The 13,868-nt window shown below is 39.7% G+C and overlaps 1 protein-coding gene across 12 annotated transcripts in view; it reads left to right on the top strand.

Annotated features, from left to right (window-relative positions):
• The window catches only part of LOC310902998 (uncharacterized protein), a 409,793-nt gene that overhangs the window by 179,240 nt on the left and 216,685 nt on the right, over window positions 1-13,868 (top strand). For 2 of the 12 annotated variants that reach the window (XR_014587200.1, XR_014587201.1), the window contains one exon: window positions 10,529-13,817. The exons of 9 other annotated variants lie outside the window; for them this stretch is intronic. The gene's annotated coding sequence lies outside the window, so the exon portion shown is untranslated. Of the gene's footprint in view, window positions 1-10,528; window positions 13,818-13,868 lie in introns of those variants that run through there. One more of the 12 variants, XR_014587202.1, reaches the window with a different exon arrangement.

Below are 13,868 nucleotides of genomic sequence, written 5' to 3' on the forward strand. Positions count from 1 at the left end.
TCTTCTGGTCATAAATTCTGTAATATGCTTAGATACTGCATGGTTACAGTGTTGGCATAAATATGCTGATGGGTACAGATTTAATTAATTTTTAGAAGTTCCCTGTAATTATTTCAGTGATAGATGTCTAAATTTGTCCATAACATAGTAGAAAAAACTTCCCACTGCATTACTGCTACTTGAAAAATTTAAGGGCTGCAGGGCCTGAGGTTGTGGTTCTGCTGTTGCCATTTTGTTCTACAAGTGTACTTGTAGTTCCACGAAAATTATGACCTGAGCTACACAGCAGAGCATGGAGTTAGCTCCTTGTAATCACAGTCTGTGAGCTCTTGAGAAGGACTCTTTGGCCACAAGGAAGGGCATACTAGGGAGGCTGTTAGAGCCTTAAAGCATGGGTCTGAAATGTGCTAGGCTGGAACAGTAGAAGAGCTAAGATGTCAACATTTGATTCTGAGGATGAGCAATATTACCTGGAGGTTTGTTTCTGAACTTTGGGATGGCGCACAACTTCTCTTGTACTCAAAAGTTATTTTGCCACTATTTTAGAGAAGGTTTTAACTTTCAGCGCATCCCAGCGTTTTTCAAAGGAAGGAATGGTGACCTCATGAAAAATAGGTGTTACATTTTATTTTTTTTTTTACTTGTAAGAAATTGTGACATTTATCTTTTATTAAATTTTTTGTGTTGTCAAAAATGTCTCTGGAGATCCAAGAAATACAACAATGTACCGTCAAATTGTTTCTACATTTTTTTTTTCTGCTGTAGCTCTTGACAGAAGCACTGAAGTTGGCAGGACGGCACAATTCTAGATGCTTTTCAATGACTTTGATATACTTTGCTAGTGCCAACAGCTTTTAAAAAGCATTGCTGTTTTAACAAGGAGGTTTGAAGGGAACAAACCTGTACGAGTAGTCTGTGTATTCCTGCGAGGTACTGCTCCAATATCTGAGAAGGGAGTCCAAAAATAAGATGAAGGTAGTTAACTTTGTCCATGTGTGCTGATAACTGAACCTTGTACTATTTAAATTACCATTAGACTAAATGGATGAAGTTCAGAGAATGAATGTGGACAGTGTCTTTTAATGTGTTTTCCTCATCAAGAGAATAACAGGAAACACAGATATGAAAAGGGATCAGCCATCTGCCAACCTTTGACCCATGGTGAACCTTTTATCTTGTATATTTTGGCAGTCAGACACTCACTCAATCTCTTTGATTGACACACGGTAAAGATGAATTAAGTATTTCCATTTTAGGAAGCATGGAAGAGATCTGAATATTCTGCAAAGGAGCTTTGTGTAACTACTACTGTTTCTTTAGGATACAAAGAATGCATCCGTCAGGTTTGTGGTGGCCATAAAAGAATACCTTCATGTGTGCAGTCAAGAATTGTTATTCTGATTAGTGTTTTAATAGTCTAATAATTCAAAGTATACCTAGTTACAAATCATAGTCCAAGTTAACATAGAAGAGCTTCAATAATCATGTTGAGTTTGCTACAGCTGGCAGGGATCTCTGAACTGAGAGTTTGATTCTGAGTATTGAGGCTGAGTACCTGCACGTGCTGGAAATCCTTGGCCCAGCAATGTGCGATTGCTCAGAGACAGGAAAATTTCAGGCCCGCAAGCTTCTCCTTTCACTTTAATGCACTACCTTGGTTTTGTGTCAATAGGAGTCTCCAACCATGTGCTCTTGTACGTGTTGTTTTAGTACACTGACTTGAATCACTTAAATATTCTTGCTGTGAGCAGTTTCTCATGTAAAAACATGTAAACTTACAAGGAGTTTTTCCTTAGGGTGATAACCCCTGAGAAATCTGTAGTTAGTAAAAGAAGCAAATAGTTCATATAAACTCAACAGCCTAAATCATGGAGGCGAGAGGTTTTAATTAAGGTGGCTCTGTGAGGATGCAGGTGGTGAACAGCTGTCAGCAATATGGAGCCTTGCTCTGCAATGGCTCGCTGCGCATTGCTGGTTTTTCATGGCAGGTGTCTTTGGTTTGCTGCTGAAGCAGACACTGATAAATAGTTGGTGTGACGTGAGATCTGGTTGCTTTCTATTCTTCCTTTCAACCAAAAGGACTCAAAACCCACTACTTTTAATGGAAACTTCACTACTCGAGCATGATGTAACTGGAGATTAGCAAAACAGTAAGTGTTATGAAACTACCTACTCTGCAGCATATAGTCTTTTTCTTAAAGCTTTCTCTTTGATGATAAAATGCGGTGTCCAAAGATGCATTTGTCGTGGAATTTGGAAAGCAAATACTGATTTGTGCATTTGAACAAGTGGTAAGCCTTAGAGAAAAACACTTGTCCATCTTTCTTGATGATACTTACCTTCAGAGGATGTATATTTATAGGCTTACTGTTCTAATAATGTTAAACAACTAGCCCTCGAGGTAACTGAAACATGACTTTCATTGCAATTTATGCTTGTTGCTGAAAGGGATTAAGTAGCAAAAATCAAGGGTTAGTGGAAGTATCACCTTGAATTTTGGATGCTTTTCAGTGCATCTTTAGAAGCTTGTATTTCCATTTCTTTGTTCAAAATGCTTTTGTAGGAGGAAAAACATCATCTGGGATCTTTCAATGAATGTGCTCATAGTAATAGGATACAATGGGTATCAAAAGAACCAGGTGCAAGGCTTGCTTTCTAGCTGCATAGCAATGCTCTGTGCACAACTTCATGTCCACGTGCAGTGGAGACTGGTGGCAGCCAGACTTTTATATGAGTTAGGGACTGGAGAGGAAGCCTAAAGTCAGCCACAATCACCACCTGTGTTTTTAACTGTTTTGAGCAAGAGAAATATTCAGCAAATTGTAATGGATTCATGGAAAACAACATAATTTATAGCCTGCTCTATTTCATTATCTGTAACTCCACTGCAGCTGGTTGTGCTCCCTGTTCAGTGCAGCCAAGCTGAAGGTGGCAGAGGCTGTTGGTTGAGGAAGGCTACTCCATTTTTTCTGGGAAGTTTTGATGGGCAGCAAGCTTTGGTCTGTTTGGGTTGCCCATGCAACCTGGAACTGTAGCTGGTATTCTTCATTTTTAGACCATCCCTAAAGTTAACAACAGGCCCCCCCATGCTGGTTGGGAATCTGATCTCTCTGTCTCCAGAGTCACACTTTATTCATAGGTGGTAGCTGGGAGCCCTAACAACCGTAGCAGGGCTTTGTACACTTTATTGTTTGCAAGGAGAGAATTGAACTGGAACCAAAGGTTGGTTGTGGTTTTTTTTTTTTTTTTTTTTTTTTTTTTTTGCTTGGCTGCTGACCTTAAAATATATAACTGAGTAATAATGGAGATGAGATTGAATGTAAAACGTCTGAAAAAGACAGATACCACTGGAACCTTAAAAATCTGCCTTAATCAAATTCTGTTTTCATTATCTGTTTGAAGGATTTCTTGTTACTGCATAATAAACTGCAAAGGACGTTCAAGGATCTGCTGGCATAGATAAATATAGTAGTGCAATTGGAGAGCTTAATCCATATCGCACACTGGTGGCACACAACCTTTCTGGCTGGGATGGCCACTTTGTTTCTGCCAGTGGAGCACCATTCCTGCCTCCCCGTTCAGTGAGGTGGTAGCATGATGGAAAAGAGGACCCCTGTCGAGGGGTTGTCTTGGTTTTGGCTGCTGCCCTCTCCTTCCTTGATCACAGGAAGAAGAGAGGCCGGTGGTCCAGGAGTGGCTGCTGGTTGAGCACCCCAGCCTCTGGGCTATGGGGTGAGGGTCTGCAAGCATCCCAGTGGCAGAGCCCCACTCCCAGTTTGCAGGACCCTTGTCACAAATGCTGCTTCCATAAGCAGGACAGGTCTTGTCCCAGCTCTGGGTTTTCCTGTGTCTTTGGCCTCTTCAGGTTTACCCTGCCCCTATCCACCCCCAAAAAGAGAAGCATTTAGCTGTCACATTTTATTTGCACAAAACATCATGTTTTGTTCAAGCCAAGATTTTGAGGATACAGCTGTATTGTCACTTGTTATAATTAAACTCCAAAGGCCTGACTTTAGTCCAGAGCCCATGGAGTTTTTGTTAGGCACCATGGCAGACCTGTGCTGCATAAAGGTCTCACACATCACACTCCTGTTTGTTTTAAAATGAAAATAAGATCAGTGAAAGCATATTTTAAAACAATAACTCTTCATGGATGTAAAAGCTTGGGCTGTTTTGCCAGTTACCTTCCAGAAGCTCTGCCTTTTTTTTCAGTTTTCAAGTTTATCAATTTTTGGTTTAAGCTGAGTCTCGCTGTGTCACAGTATTTTACCAGCTGGGGTAACAACAACCCTACTTGTATTGTGCTGCTTTCTTTATTTCACTGCTCACTGGTAGGTAGTGTGTATGTTAGCACGTAGAATTACTCAGGAAGTGAGAGAGTTTACCAGGACCTATTTGTTAATTATTTCTCCTCTGCTGTCACAAACAGCCTTGATTTTCAGTAGCTATGTGAAAAGACTGCAGAGCTCAGGCACCCATTGCATTTACACACCTCGGTGATTTGGGGCTCCCAGGGCTTGCATCTGTCCCAGTTACTCTTCGTTTCCTTCAGAAGTGAGGGAAGGAGCTCATAAATAGGGAGGTAGTTCACATTTCAGACAAGTCTCTCATCTAATGAGCATTGTGTTGCAATCTCTCCAGTTACGATGGGAGAAAGATATGATTCTAATTACTATTGCTAAAATGTAAAAATAAAGGTATTTTGAGGTTTGACAGCAATGAGCTGACTCATGCTCTTTTGCCAGAGTCATTCCATATTTCAGTGACTAAAGACTTTTTTTTTGTGAAAAGTACTTTATTAAAAATAAAGATTGTGCGCATTTTTCATTTGTCAAATCTTGAAACTTAAATTTGGGCTGCTGGCAAAGAAAGAATGTTCTTTTAATGTATTTTAAGGGACAAAATGCATTTATGAGTCTGTCTCCCTCCTGCAGCTGATGGATAAGGGGCTGCAGCACTCCTGCATGAAGTGCTGGGAGTCTGTGGGCCTGGGTGGAGAGTATGAAAGAAATTTCTGGTGCCATCCCCACCTGCTTAGAATGGCCCACAGCTGGGCAGGTTGGGTTGCTTAGGCCAGTGTCTGCCTCAGTCCGTGTCATCCAGCTACCCCTAAACTCAGCCCTCTTGTATGTACGTGGAGTTGTGTGTATGTACGTATGTATGGACATACTGGAAGCATGTGCAGAGAGTGAGATGCATCTGTGGGGTTGTTCAGACACATTGGCTGCCCTGTGCTGCCCTGCTTTCAGGCTTGCCAAAGTGACAATGGACGGTCTCTGAGGAGGCTTGCAAAGTGATACTCCTTGTTGGTTACTCAGGGCTGGTAACTCAAAAAAAAAAAAAAAAAAAAAAAAAAAAAACAGCAGCTGCACTGGAGGGCAATGAGCAGCTACTGTTGAGATGCCTGAGGCAATGTCTGTTAGGAGGCATACCAATTGTCAGGCTCTGCAGTGCTGGACTGACTGCAGAAGAGGGATCCTAAATCTTAGGGTCACAACTGTGGAGAAGGTTTGTGACGTGGAGCAGTGAGAAGCTGAAGCATGTTTGCCATTGGTTGAGCTGTGGTTTTAGTCTCTCTTAAAGGCCAGCAGGATTATTTGGGTGCTGGTTCTATAAAAGGTGCCTATCTGTCTGCCTCAGAGGAGCTGTGCGAAACACCTTCTCTTTACCTTTGCAATTTTGCATGGGATGGAGCTGGGACTGAAACATGGGCCAAACTTTCCTGGCGTGCAAGTGGACTGCTTAAAAGAAAGCTGAAGTATACAAGGGGTGCTATTATGACCAGGCAGAATGGCTCTGAAGAGCAATTTGGTGGAGTTGGTTGTGTTGTGGTCCAGGGACTTCTGGATGTATCAGCCACAACTTACAGAGCTTTTAAAATGAAGAAAGCCTTGTAGTGCTATATAGCTAACTGGTGTGTGCACAGTTGTGGATAGGCTTCCCTGCTTTAAAAAAGCTTGCAAACTACAATTTTATGAAAACAGGGAGGAAAAAAAAAAAAGAAAAAGTGATGTGACTGCTAATAGTATAACCTCTTTTACCAGGAACAGTTTTCAGTGCCTAACCAGGAAAGTTAAATCTGTCTTTGCAGTTTGCTTCTGTTTCTTGTCTGCAGTCCCTGTTAAGCTTTCCCAGCTCGTGTACATGCTGCTAGCTCCTGTCCTGGCAAAGCTGGGCATTCCTCTCCTCAGGTGAGAAATGCAAATTTGCAGGAGAAACTCAAATCAGTCCATAAGCTAAACAGACTTCCCCATGCCTTAAATGGCAAAAAATTGACACTTTTGTAAACTTGCAATAGTTTTAGAGAAAATAAATATTTGACTATCAAAACCAACCAACCAAACCCAACCTTTCTCAGTAGTGTTTACTGAGAAGTTCCACTTGTCAGACACACATCCCTGCTTCCAAGCCATGGGTTTCAGGTATCTGTAGAGCAGGATGGCATATAATGTGTCAGATTAACCCCACCTGACCGCAGTGTTACCTTTTCTTTACATTTTGCAAGTAATTATATAAAGCAGGAACCAAGCAGGGATGTCTGCAACTACAGCTTTAGAAAATAGTTTGTGGTCATGTATCATCTTGCTCCCTAAATGAGAAATGGAAAAAGTTTCCTGAATCTTTTAAACAGTGCTTTCAAACCAAATTTCCTTTCATATAGTTTCCTACAGAGTGATTTTTGTTGTTGTTTAAAATAAGTCAGTATGTGGAAACCAAAGTTGTATAAAAATAGAAATACGTGAACAGCAACTGAGAAGCTTGATAGTTTCTTAGGCAACTGAAGTGCTGTTAAAACTATTTGGAATATTTGTCTATGGTAAAGATTAAGGATAGTTCAAATGGATGTACAACGCCTTTTCAGTTTCTAACAAAAGGCAATTTTTCTCCCACTGTTTGGCTTATTTTAGCTGTGGGCATTGCTACGCTAATTTGCATAACAGTATTTTCATTCTATTGTCAGTAAAGAATTCATTCCATTTGTGTCTTAAAGCAAAAGCATGTAGGTTTTTTTTTTCTTGTTGGGGCATAAAGTTGAAATAGTACATTTTCTAATTTCTACAAAGAAAAAGTACTTGAAAAGTATTTGTTCATTTCATATAATTATGGTCTTGCTCAACGCATGTTTTTAGAAAAAAATACTCTATATGCACATGCGCAGCAGTTCTTAAATATGAAAAAAATGAGGATTTACGAGCCAAAAATTGTTTACTTCCAAAAATTGCCTAAATGATTCAAGTACCTGAGTCTCATCAGTTCACTATTGGATTGGGATTTCTTTTGTGTGGCTTGGGAACCATTTACATGTTTCTTTCCTTCCTTTCTGTGCCTTCTCTGTAGTGTCCAATGGATAATTCCCCACAGTTTTGGATCAAGGTGATGTAGTTTTTCCGGTCTGAGCTTAAACATTTGCATATGCAAATGACTTGCAAAGGCCAGCAGGCATACTGGTAGGTTAAAGAGCAAAATAACTGATGATATGTCAAATGGTGTTTTTTTCAGATACTATCGTAAAAACATTGTGATTTTTTCTCCTACTTAGGTATGAGCACCGTAGAGTCCTAAACTAATGAAAAGATCAGTATTGTGATCGTGTTCACATTTACTTATGTTCTTCATGTAACTTTTGTTTTCTGCCTCTTCAAAATGCAAAAAAAAACAAAAAAATCACAGATCTGTTATCCATATCCATAGTAGTTATCCATTACTAAAAACACAGATTGAATAATTTTAGCAAATATCTTCTTAACCCTTTAACACATTTCCATAGCTTTATACCATATTTCCATTTTAAAATAAATTTGTTCCTTTTGGGTAAAAATAAATAAGTCAAATGAATATCCTGCCTTGTAAGTAAGGAGATAGAGAATGGAAAGAAATGTCCCAAGCAATAAAATCTGTTCTTCATTAAGACCATTATCTGTTCTAATGTAATCATGGTCAAGTCCAGACATCCCTAAATCAATGCAGTCTGGGCAGATATCACAATAGCTCTTCAGAAAGTTCAGATAACACCAGTGTCAGTAGCCTAACTCTGGGATGGGCTTAAATGTGCATCAAGAAAGAAATGAAACCAGGAGGAGATAAGAGAGAGCTCTGAACTGTATCTCTGGTGACAAAAGTAATACACTTTGGGGAGTAATTTCTTGATAGTTGACTCTGCATTTTTCATCAATAAAGGCAGAATAACCAAAATAAAAAGTACTCCCTGCAAGGGAAAAAGCTGAAACCTATTTTTGAGGACTTAGCATTTAGTGGAGGGACCTTCAGGTGTTTCTGTGTTGCTTAGATTAGAAGCCAACATTTCTAACATTCAGTGAGAGATAAGTTCTTTCTCCTTTTTTTCCCCTTCCACTTCTTGTATTTCTTTAATGGCCTTTTTCTAAGGGACGCAGGGTTCTGTGACTTTTCTGTTCTTCTTGAAGAGCTGATAAACCTCTTGGTCACACACTTTCTCAAACCTGCAGCAGGAGTTAAGTCTGAAAGATGTCTGGACTCTGTAGAACACGTACAGACTCACTGGCTGGATGAAGGAGGGAAGCTTTGTTCACATCCCTGGTGAGGGAGAATGAGAATTTAGCTAAGTTTATTTTTTTCCTGGTGGCACCTGGCTGAGCAGGTTGTATATTGGCTACCAGTCTGAATTGTGAACCCTGGCCCCACCAGTAAGCTAAGAAATGCAGTGATAGTGGGAGCTGGAAGTTACGAGAAGGGGGGATGAGGTTTGCTCAGACAGAATTAGGATTTTTTTAGTGCCTCTGGTCATGACTCAATCTTCTTTTCTTGTACAAGGCAAATGCTTGAGAGCATTTAGGTACTAGTAAAAACCCTCCACCAATATGTAGTTACTTAGAGAATCTGCAGGAGCTTTGTTGGTAATAATGAGGGATCAGGGGGCTGGGGTTTAAGTGCTTGTGTATTTTAAAATCTATAAACGAAAGGTCCTACAGAGTGCCGAGAAATGTTAAATATTTTAAGTGATATTGTAAACAACAAATCACACTTAACTTTGGGATGGCCTGCTTTATTTGTACCTTCCAATTATATGATACATTGTGAGGACCTTTCCCAACCTGGGAGTGAATAACTGCCTCCCAGGAGATGCTGTGATGTTTGGATTTAGATGTTCGGTTGTTTATTATTTTTTAAAGTCAGGAATTAGACCAGTTGCACACTAGGGAACAAATTGGCTTCTGCATGTGAAAGAACGCCTGTGCAGTTCTGAGGGTAATAACCTGCAGAAGGGAATCTTTAAAGGACAGGACAGACTCCCACCCCAACAGACCTGCAGGTGTTCAGGAAAGGAGCTTACTAACCCAGCCCCAAAAGAAGTGGAACCAGTATGGTGCAAAGAAGGTTTAAAACAGGAGAGGCTCTTCTAATGTCTTCTACCGTGCAGAATAGCTAGCCAGCTGTTGGCTCATGGCTCCTGCCAGGTCCTGAAGGGGAGCATGGGACTCCATTCTCGCACTACTCATGTTGGATGTGCTCTGAAAAGCCAGGTGAGGCTCTTATTACCACCTCTGTTGGTGGATGTCAGGAGCCTTTTTAATAATGAATATGAAATTAAGAATGTTAATACAGGTGCTATCTTGTGTGTCCAGCTGTCTTAACAGTAATCCTGCAAATTTCTATTCCTGTGGAGTAGGACCAGTGCCTAGGTATGCATTTCTAATCATGTTAATGAGACTAGTCACATGCAAAAACCTGCAGGGTTACAATCAAAGCTCTGAATATTTTGCATCTGAATGCTGGCAAGACTGCCTTCTGCAGTTACTTATGCTTGGTTTTCCAGGGCTCACTGATGCAGAAAATTACATAGATGAGCAATTTCCCCAGCTTTTCCTTTTCCCTTTCCTATCCCATATGCAAGCTCTTTTTTTGTATCGGCAGGATTGACTGAGAGCCTGTTATTGTATGGAGGATATTCCCAGGAGGCTCTCTGATCCCCATTACTCTTTTTTTTGTGCTCCTGGAGCCTTTCAGAAGTGTAACTTTTTGAAGCAGAATTCTTAGAATAAAAGAAGATTTTAGGTTTCTTGAAAAGAATGAATGGTTTCATCTGCGCCCTGATAGAACCGAGGGAGTAGATGAATAATTTTCCCCTTTACAGCTGAAAAATATGAAAAGTCCTATGCACTGTCAGATTGAGTCTTGTAAAATAGATAGGATTATTATTTGTGCAGTACTTGCCTCTTCTCCTGACACCAGTGGTGAAGAGGAAGGAACTTTTTGGCCTGACTCTTGTTTTACTTCGTGTGTTGTTAATAACTCTCCTTGAATGAAGGTCCTCTATGAGAGTGTGGCAAGGGACAGAGCCTGTCAGGTCCCCCTACTGAGTTTTTCTGCCTTGCTCTCTGCAAGTTTTTCATCCATTTCACTGTTGTCATTCCTGATAACACTGTATCTGCTTTCTCATTTAAGCTAGAAGACATGACCATGGCAATACCTGTGGAAAAAAGGTGCTTCTAACTGTACCCCATTTGCTCTGATATTTGAATGATCTTTCAGTGCTGTTTCTGCTGCACAGGTTTACTGCCCACCTGGCGAGAAGTCATTCCTGTCTGATTCTTCCCTGAGCTCTGACTCAAGTGGGATTGCCGCTGTTGGGTTTGATCTTCAGATCCATTTTCTTTTCTGTGCCCCAAATGATGTGCTCAGGGAAGGAAAGAAACTGGCTTCATGAAATAGAAGTTGCACTGCGAATTTCAATAGCATGTCTTCGGGCACTTTTTGGCTACAGGAAGATAAAAAAAATGTCGCCCCAAGAAGTCTCCACCACTGACTCCTGTGGGTGTCTTCTGGATGAAGTCCAGGCTTTTGACCTTTTAATCCTGGAGAATGATAGTGGGCTTGACCAAGTTTAATAGTACAGTACTGCGAGATCAACAAGGGCAAAGAGGTAAATGTGGATTTGCTGTTACTACCTTTTCCAACCACTGCTTAAACAGAACAACATGAGTAGTCCATGGTATTTTATGAATTTTCTGAAGTGCACAGGGGTGGTGTTTAATTAAACCTTTGTGATTATATGGACTGGCCTCAAGCACAAACAAAACTGCAGCTGTTTGGGATGATGCAGCTTGTGCAATCTCTACTGCATAGACCATACTCACTGCCAGAGGGGAAGGAAAGGGAGAAAGCAAATCACTGCCAGAGCATGATGCACCTTGCATGGACCTAGAGAGGAAACCAATTTTCTTCCACAGCTTTCATTTTAGTATTTTGTAACATCTGAGCTTGAAAAGGTGCACATAGGAAATGGAGATCTATGCAATGAACTAAGCAGTCTTTTTTTTTTGTGATTTGGGTATTATTTTATACATTCTTTTGTATTTGTAGTTACCTTTTTTTATTTTTTAAATATGATAAGTTATTTAGGAAGCAGCCTACTTGTTAGATGCGTGCCAGATAAGGATTCAGTTGTGTTTAAGTTATCTCTCCAGATGGATCACTGTGAGCAGGTGCCTGGTTAGCCTAGACTTGTAATGCTTTTCAAGAGTTTAGGATGAGAGGCGATAAATGGCAAGAGATAAAGGACAAGTTGTGATAGAGAGGAAGCAGACTGGACAGAGGAATTTAGAATATCAGTGCAGCACAAATATAAAAACCAGGGAATAATAGGATTCAGTGAGGTTGGCTAAAAGTGCAAGGCTATAGATGACTGTAAAGAAAGTAGGTTTGATGGGGTGAACTGAAATAGTTGTCATAACAGTACCACTACAAAGGCACTGATGTATTTCCATATAACAATCGCTTTGTAAGCAAAAATTTTGATCTTAAATTAAACGTGGTCTATTTTTACTTAAATACAGGCTGTATATGCCAAGTTGGAAGAGAAAATGATCTTGACAAAGTTCTCTACCTTGTCAATTTATCTGCAAAACTGAAAAAGTATTAGCATCACTGGTATACACGAATCAAAGCTGGTAGGTAAGATGGAAGAAGGCTAGGGGCTGGACTCTTGGTTGCTGTGTAAGGCTAAGAACTGGGACTTTGGTGCTGCTTCATCTTTGCAGTCTTACAGCAAAGTTTTACATACTTTGCTGTAAGACTGATAACTTGCTTAACCTCCCTGTACCTTTGTTTACCCACATTTTAATGAAAGGAAGAGTCGTGCCCTACAAAAAAATCAAGAAAATCATGAGTGTGTGTTTTGACTTAAAATGTTTTCATTTCACAAACATCTGTTTTAATTGGAAATAATACCTTGGAATTATTTTCTTTAGGAAAATTGCTTTATGAATTTCAAGATTCGTAAAACCTGAACATTGAAATTCTAGGTTTAATGTCTCATGATCTTTCAGCGTATTTTGTACTTTGCTCTCAAATCACTAAGTGAGCAGTCATAGCTTTCTCTGTATTGGTTATAAACTAGTGCTCCAGATATCAGCATTTTCTTAATGGTTTCTCACAGAAATTGCATTTACTTTGAGCAAATTACTTCTGCCTCTGTTTGTCATGTGGAGTGATGTACTTTTCTTCTGGAGAATGATGCCTTCGAACCTGCTCCCCTGATGAGGTTTGTATTACAGGGATAGAAAATGGGAAAACTGATAGGTAATGAGTTAATTTTTTAGTTCCCATTTTCTATACATAAGCAACCAGTAATTATGGGACTTTAATTTAATATTGGAGACTTATACAAAGACTCAGTCAGATAAGCTTTGCTTGAAACCGTGTTCAGGTACAGGTTGTTTGAAATAACAGCAGTTGAGTGGGCATTGACTGAAGGCTGGTGAATGTGAAAACCTCTGGAAACTGCTAGCAAGCCTCAGACCATAGGATTCAGAGCTGCTTGGAAGGAGAGCAGTAACTATTCAGATCAAAATCTGAACTGATCAAAAAATATTCTTCTTTCTCTCACTTCCTTTCCCTCCCCCAGGGTCTTTGTGAAGAGGAAAAGAACCACCAAAACTCATGGCAATGTTTTCTGGAAAGTGTTAATTGGCCCTGGATGTTTTTGAATTTATTTTTAAAGCAACCACCTTTTTTCCCATATATGTGTGGATTGTCTTTCTATCTTGGCTTGTTTTGCAAGTGGGAGAACTGAACAAATATGGAGATGGCACTTCCTGAGGACAGTAGCAGCAGAAATGAAGAAAATGTTTTTTCCTATACATCTGTATACATTCCTGTCCTTCTAGACAGTAGTAGGAATTGATATTTTGAAAGGTAATTTAAGAAAAAGTGGAAAGCCTACATTTCCCTGCTGATTCTGAACTTTGACAATCAGAAAGCATGGGAAAAGAAACGCTTGAGGTGATGGACGACCTAGCAAAGTTTGAGAAAGATGCAGGGAGGAAATTTAGTGTGTGAAGTTGTTGTGTTCCTCCCCCTAGTTTTCAAACAAAGTTGAAGTATTCATTTGAAACACTGTGATGAAGCACCTGGTAAATGTTTTTGAATGAGCAAATCAATATTCAGTTCCACACGGTGCTACAACTTACAGAGCAGCTGAGAGTATGTTAAGTCTGTGTTCATGCCTCAATATGAAAACCTATATAGTTTTAGTAGTGTTTCTCTTAATTTTTATGTACATTACAGCACTTAGATCATGTATTTTATTACAATAAAACATTAAAACATGACTTGTAGCTAAGCTTTAAACCTCCACAAGTGTGGTAAACTTCCACATAAACCAAAAAGCAATACATCTTTAGTATGGTTTCATCATTGCTTATTAATACTATAAACGAGCACTGTAAATTTCTCTCTCTTACAATGCATGTAATAAAATACTTAATGGATTGTGAATGACATGTTATAAAACTTGGCATTAGGTACTGCAATTTATATTTAAATGCATCTCAAATAAATGCTCTATAAATAGAAATCTATCTGAATTCAGAGTGCATGTAACCACTCAT

The sequence above is a fragment of the Anser anser genome (assembly GCF_964211835.1).
Source record: "Anser anser genome assembly, chromosome: 7".
NCBI lineage: Eukaryota > Metazoa > Chordata > Aves > Anseriformes > Anatidae > Anser > Anser anser.